The sequence below is a fragment of the Phoenix dactylifera genome, chromosome 2, assembly GCF_009389715.1.
Source record: "Phoenix dactylifera cultivar Barhee BC4 chromosome 2, palm_55x_up_171113_PBpolish2nd_filt_p, whole genome shotgun sequence".
Taxonomy (NCBI): domain Eukaryota; kingdom Viridiplantae; phylum Streptophyta; class Magnoliopsida; order Arecales; family Arecaceae; genus Phoenix; species Phoenix dactylifera.
Window position 1 is genome coordinate 21,162,614 of NC_052393.1, and position 7,545 is coordinate 21,170,158.

At 40.2% G+C, this 7,545-nt stretch overlaps 1 non-coding gene across 1 annotated transcript; it reads left to right on the forward strand.

Annotated features, from left to right (window-relative positions):
* Nucleotides 1-6,776: 6,776 nt before the first annotated feature.
* Nucleotides 6,777-6,885, forward strand: LOC120110034. Its single transcript, XR_005510811.1, has one exon. It is a non-coding gene; the product is annotated as a small nucleolar RNA R71 (small nucleolar RNA).
* Nucleotides 6,886-7,545: the final 660 nt, after the last annotated feature.

Genomic DNA, 7,545 nt, shown 5'->3' on the forward strand with positions numbered 1-7,545 from the left:
ACTTTCGTTGTTGAAGAATCCATTCATGTTGTCGTTGATGAAACTAATGGAGATTCTTCTAGAAAAGAAGAAGATGGTGATGTAGGTATACTTGAAGACCAAATGAAGGAACTCTCCACTCAAGACAAACAACATGAGGATGAGATCAAAGAAGATACAAATCAGCGAGATGAAGAAGATCAACCTCCATCAAGAAATCAAGATCTTCCCAAAGAATGGAGGTATGCACATGGTCATCCAAAGGATCTAATCCTTGGTGATCCTTCACAAGGTATAAGAACTAGATCCTCTTTAAGAAACACTAGTAATTATCTTGCTTTCGTTTCACAAATAGAGCCTAAATCACTAGAAGAAGCTGAAAAAGATGATAATTGGATGAATGCTATGCAAGAGGAATTAAACTAATTCGAAAGAAATGAAGTTTGGACTCTAATGAAAAGACCCCCTAATGTTTCAATCATAGGAACCAAGTGGGTGTATAGAAATAAACTAGATGAAGATGGAATAGTAATAAGAAACAAAGCTAGGCTAGTGGCCAAAGGATATAATCAGGAGGAAGGAATAGATTTTGATGAAACTTTTGCTCCTGTTGCTAGGTTAGAGGCTATTAGACTACTTTTAGCATATGCATGCTTCATGGATTTTAAACTCTATCAAATGGATGTAAAAAGTGCATTTTTAAATGGTTATATAATGGAGGAAGTTTATGTAGGACAACCTCCAGGTTTTGAAAATCACTTACATCCAGATTATGTGTATAAATTGCATAAAGCATTGTATGGCCTTAAGCAAGCCCCTAGGGCATGGTATGAAAGATTAAGTAATTTTCTAATTGAAAACAAATTTAAGAGAGGAAATGTAGACAAAACCCTCTTTATTAAAAGAAAAAGAAATGACTTATTGCTTGTACAAATTTATGTGGATGATATAATTTTTGGTGCTACTAATGACAGTCTTTGTCAAGAGTTTGCCAAGCTTATGCAGGGAGAATTTGAAATGAGCATGATGGGTGAGCTCAACTTCTTCCTTGGGCTATAAATAAAACAATCAGAGGAGGGCATCTTCATCAGTCAGTCCAAATACATCAAGGAAATGTTGGAAAAATTCAAGATGAAGGATGCAAAGGAAATCAGCACACCCATGGGCTCAAGTTGCAAGCTTGACAAAGATGAAAAAGATAAAAGTATAGACTGCAAATTGTACAGAGGTATGATAGGCTCTCTACTTTACCTTACTGCTAGTAGACCAGATATATTATTCAGTGTTTGTATGTGTGCTAGATACCAAGCATGTCCTAAGGAATCACACTTGCAAGCTGTTAAGAGAATTTTTAGATATCTAGTAGGGACATCTAATGTAGGCTTATGGTATTCTAAACAATCTGACATAAATTTAATTGCTTATTCCGATGCTGATTTTGCTGGGTGCAAACTCGACAGAAAAAGCACAAGTGGCACATGTCAATTCTTGGGTGCCAATTTGGTTTCTTGGTTTAGCAAGAAACAAAATTCAGTTGCCTTGTCCACAGCTGAGGCTGAGTACATTGCAGCTGGAAGCTGTTGTGCCCAAGTTCTTTGGATTAAGCAACAACTTGAAGATTTCGGTATCAAAATGGATAATATACCAATTAAATGTGATAATACAAGTGCAATTAATTTAACAAAAAATCCTGTCCAACACTCTAAGTCAAAGCATATAGAGATTAGGCATCACTTTATTAGGGATCATGTGCTGAAAAATGATGTGATGATTGAATATGTATGTACTGAAAATCAGTTGGCTGATATCTTTACAAAGCCCTTTTGTAAAGAAAGATTCAACTTCTTAAGGAATGCTTTGAGCTTGTATGATCCTAGCAAATGAATTGAACTTGTATTGCATTGTTTTGCTGCGCAAACTAGTAATCAACCTCAAGGTAAACATAAGTGAAAACATGAATTCATGTAAGCTAAATGACGAACTGTTTGACTTTCCGGAGGATGGTTACCCTCCCTTGGACTCTTCATGGAGATATTTTCAGAGCCTATTTCATAGGTATTCGAAATTTGGTCAAACATTCCTCATTTCAATATTAATAATTCAAAAATTATTATCAAATTATTATAGGATGTATCATTAAGGGGGAGGATCACAAACAAATTCACTCTAAGTTTATCAAAAGAGATCATGTTGATTAGGGTGATTAAACAAAAATTGGGAGAAGATAGAATTTAGTCTGAAATTTTTCAGTGCCGGAGACGTCTCTGGCAAATCGCAGAGACGTCCCCCCAGGGGAGACGTCTCGGGGACCGAATGAGGGCTTTTAAAATAGGTCGAAATAGCTCGAGCCGACCCGAGCTTTCTCCTTCATCCCCGACCAAAACGAAAAACCCTAGCCTCCGTTTGCTCTCCACCTCAAACCCTAGCCTCCGTTTGCTCTCCATCACACACCCTAGCATCCATGGCACCAAAGAAGGCTAGGACGACCCGTGGAAGGCGACCTAGGGCAGCGGCCGACGGTGAGGAACGGCGGGAAGAACCCTCCGCGCCGTCTCCTCCGGTTGCTCCGCCAACCACGACTATTTCCTGTGCAAATCGCACAGTCACGACCGGAAGGTACATAGATTTCTCATTTTTAGATCATGAGGGGTTCTCTATTGGAGAGAGACTCCGAGCCCAAGGGTGGGAGCACTTTTGTACCCTCAATACCTCGACCTACCCCGGCCTAGTTAGAGAACTTTTTAGCAATATGGCCTTAGGGGACATAGGGTACACTGCATATGTCCGAGGGACATTAGTAGAAGTCAATGAAGATGTCCTATCCACTGTCTTACAAATTCCTAAGGACGGTGAGGCTCCAACCTCACATCCCCAAAGGGAATCAGCCCTAAATCTACTTTTAGGAAGAGAGGACTGTGGCCCTCTTGATGTTGTCAATTCCCAGGACCTAAATGCAGAGATGAGACTTCTTTTAAGTATTGTCAACCGGGTCCTATTTTCCAAAACGGGTCGCTTTCGATTTTGTTTCGGAGCGAGATTTAGTTATAATGCACCATATCCTACTAGGGATACCCCTAAACCTCCCTAGACTTATGCTAAACTACATTGCCCTATGTCATAGGTATTCTAGGTTTAGTTTACCCTACGGCATGATCTTTACCTTAATTTTCAAACACTTCAAAGTTCCCATTCCAACAAATGAACCTGCAAAGCCCTTGAGAAACACCGACTATTATAATGAGGGCACAATGAGAAGAATGGAATTTCATAAGATAGATGGGTCGTGGGTGAAGGTACCAAAGAGAAAAGCCCAAATCCTAGAGCCCGAGAACCCACATCATGAGTCTGACCATCACTCTCCTCCACCTAGCCACTTGGATATCCCTGATATACCCTCCAGCTCAGCTGGACCTTCCACATCCATGCCACCACCTCCTCCAGTTAGTGGGCCCTCCTTTCTGTCAGAGGATCAGATGCGCACCTTAGCATCTGCCATTTGCCAGCAGATGAGGGAGGAGATGAGATCCATGATTTCTACAGAGTTGGCCCCCATCAGAGCTTCACATGAAGGGCTTCTACAAGAGATGAAGGATATTAGAAGTCAAATTGAAGCTACAACACAAGAAATAATGGGTGTGGGTGCCACCCAAACCATCAGATCAATAGAGCTCAAGGACAGCTTGAGGAGCATTTCCAAGAGTCTCAAAGAGCTGACAAAACCAGATGGCAACGTGGGCACCTTGGTTGCCCAACTCAGAGGAAGAATTGAAATGGCAACCATAGAGTTTGAAGCACTTGTGGCAGGTTTCCACAAGTCACAGGGAGATCAATTTAAGACCCTCATGGATTCCATCAATGCATTCATAGATGCAGCTTGTAAGGTTTATGAACAAAATACAGCTGGTATGGCCCATGAGCAACGTCGCCGATGAGGGACATTTTGCAGGCTCTTCTTTTTGTAAATCCTAGGCTGTTTTGAAACACTTTTTGTATTAGAAATCAATACTTGTAATGATTTCTTCTTTTGACTATGTACTGACTTCGAAGATTTACAATGACATATGAATGACATACAATTTCTTTTGCAACCCTGTGTACATTTCCAACTCTGTATATGTAAATATGAATGTGCCTCTTGATGTGTCATAAGAATCTCATAACATACATTATGTATTCAAATTTGGCACAACTTATCAAAGCATATGAAACAGGGGGAGCACAACCTGAATATCAAAGGGGGAGTAAAATGAATGCTGAACTCTTTAATAAAGATAACTTGAATATCCTTGTGTGGTTAATTATATTATACTATGAATTGAGTTTTAAGCACCTAATGATAATTTGTCCCCTTCATTGTTGATGACAAAAAGGGGGAGTAGATGTTGAATATGGAGATATTGAAAGGGGGAGTAGATATAATTGAAAGGGGAGTAGATATATAGAAAGAACAGGAGTAGATATATAGAAAGAACCAATATGGATATTGAATATGGAATGCAAAATTTATAATCATACTCCAAAGTTGATTTAGAAAAGATAAAATTAAAGAATATTGACTTGATTCAAATTCAGCATCAATATTTCATTTTAACTTGATTCAAATTCAGTTGATATGCTAAAATTGCTTAAGAGCTATAAAGTTCAATCCCATGCAATTATGCACACTGTATCTAGCTCTAATTAAAACATTATACTTGTACATCTGATCAAATACTGTGTATATGTTTAAACTTCAAATTTTTGCATATACTCAGTGTTTTGTCATCATCAAAAAGGGGGAGATTGTTGACCCCCTAATGGATTTTGATGAATACAAAACACTAGAGTATAATTCCATTTATCTTAACAATTTAATTGAGGAATTCATGTGATTAATTGAGAATATTGTTAAGAAATGTCTAGGCAAGTTTCCATAATTTTTATGAATTTATTGAAGAATATTTTGAGTTAAAGAAAACAGATCAGGGACAGCCGAGACGTCTCCGGATAGTTTCAGAGACGTCTCTGGCACAAACAGGAAGAACTGGGACACTTGGAGACGTCCCCGGCACCTGCCGAGTCGTCCCCGCGCTAGCGGAGTCGACTCTCTCTCAGTAGCGGAGTCGACTCTCTCAGTGGCGGCAGAAAGGCAATTTTCAAGAGATATGCGCGAGACGTCCCCACTGTACGCGGAGTCGTCCCCGCAAGTAAAAAGGAGACTTCCCGAGTCGTCCCCAAGATAGCGGAGACGGCTCTCTCAGGATTTTCCAGAGAATGGTTTTTTTCGGTGATAAGGAAGCGGAGTCGACCCTGAGACAGCGGAGTCGTCCCCCATGCATAAAGTGCAAACAAGCCGAGACGTCCCCTGAAGGAGCGGAGTCGACTCTCTCAGGGAATTCCAGAGGACATGTTTTTCAGAGATAAAGAAGCGGAGTCGTCCCCAAAGCAGCGGAGTCGTCCCTATTCAAAAAGTACAAACAAGCCGAGACGTCCCCTTAAAGTGCCGAGTCGACCCCAGACAACGTAAAAAGTAAAATCTTGTAGCCGAGACGTCTCTCGTTGAAGTGGAGACGTCCCCGGAGCGCCTGGGACGCGACTGACAGCTTTTCAGGTTTGGTTTGAATTTCAAATCCTTTTTACCTTGTCTCTAACGGCTATATTTGCTTTTTTGGGCTATAAAAGGGACCTCTTAAGTGCTTCTCAACAACTCTTCACCAACCAAAAGCTAGATCATTCAAGAGAAAAGTAAGAAAGAAAAGTTCAAGGGAGTGAGTGCATTCAAGTGAAGAAATCAAGTGTTTTCAAGCTTCCCAAGTGATTTCAAGCTCAACCTCTCTCGTACGCTCGGGATTCAAAGCTCACACTCAACCCTACGCGGTCCACAATCGGAAGAATCAACATTTCTCACGCTTCAACGGCAAAAGGATTCTTCCGGGTTCTATTGTTCATAATTGTCATATTTGCTTTTTAGAGCTTTACTTTTCCTTTGTAAACTCTTTCATTGTGGTGCTTGTTCCAGTCAAGGGACTTGGAACAAGGGAAAGGCATCCCAAGATTAAATGAAATTGGGGGTTTTAGGGTTTGTTGTGAGCCCGGTGTAAAACAACGAGTTGGGTAGTGAACTCGCAAAACTACCGTACTGTAATCTTGGATTATAGTGGAAATTCCCAAAGGTGATTTGGGGAGTGGATGTAGGAGCAGTGGAAGCTTCCGAACCACTATAAAAACCTTGTGTTTGCGATTGACCTTTCTTATTCCTCCTTCTTTACTTTAGTGCATATATTCGTGTGTTTTATTTTTAATTAGTCAAAAGCTTTTAAAACACCCAATTCACCCCCCTCTTGGGTGACCATCTCTGGGCAACAATAAGGCTTTTGGTAGGAGTTTCATAGCATTTGCTTGATCGTGCAAGACTTCTTTGAATGCCGGTATGGTGGGACAATCTGTAGTAGTATGACCCGACATATCGCAGATACCACAACACTCGTTTCTAAACTCTATAGTCTTGACAGACTCAACCTTCCTAAGCCCAATTTCTTCTACCTTTCCTAGTGAGGGCTGCCATTTTAGCATGAAGATCATCCTCAGTTCTAAGGTTGTCAAGGCCTCCCTGTACAGAGCTAGTAGGCTTAGGCAAAGACTTGTTGTTTCTATCCCCGTTATCCCAAAGTTGGGCAGTCTCCGTAAGGGAATCCAAATACTCCCACGCCTCATCAGGGTATTTTTCTAAAAATCTACCATTGCACATGGCTCTACAAACTGTTTCAAACTGTGGAGATAAACCTTCATAAAAGAAGCTAATGGTTCTCCAAGTTTCGAATCCGTGATGAGGGCATGAGAGAAGAAGGTCTTTAAATCTTTCCCAATATTCATAAAATGTTTCATTATCTTTTTGTTGGAAATTGCTGATATGTCTTTTCAAAAAGTTGGTCCTTTGTGTGGGAAAGAACTTCTTTAAAATTCTCTCTGCATATCTTGCCAAGTTCTTATTGATCTAGATCTCAAAGAGTTTAGCCATGTTTTGGCCTTATCCTTTAGAGAGAAAGGAAACAATGTCAGCTTGAGGACATCCTCGGTGACATTTGACACTCTAAATGTAATGCTCAATTCTTCAAAATCCTTTAAATGAAAATACGGACTCTCGGATTCTAACCCGTGAAACTTGGGCAGCAATTGAATTACCCCGAAATTTGATGTCAAAATGTCCTACATTATCAGGAAAATTGTGCATGAAGGCTGACTAGTCCTAGCTGGTTATAGGTATTGTCTTAGAGTCATAACATGGGGTTCTCGTTCTCCGATTGTGGTGACTCCCCCGCATCTTCATTTAAATCATCCATCTCACAAGGTGTGAGATACTGCGAAGGAATTTCAGGAGTATGGTCCTAAGGGATGATCTAAAGTTGTACGACTTAATTCGACCGGTGTCGTCCCTATTCCACTTTAGCATGCAAAATAATTCCCTCTCTTTTTTGTTTTTTTTAAAATATAAGACCACTAAAGTACCCTAAAACGACACCCTAAAACAAAAATCTATTCACAATCAAACATGCAAAAAAACATTACACCTCAATTTCTAATATTTTT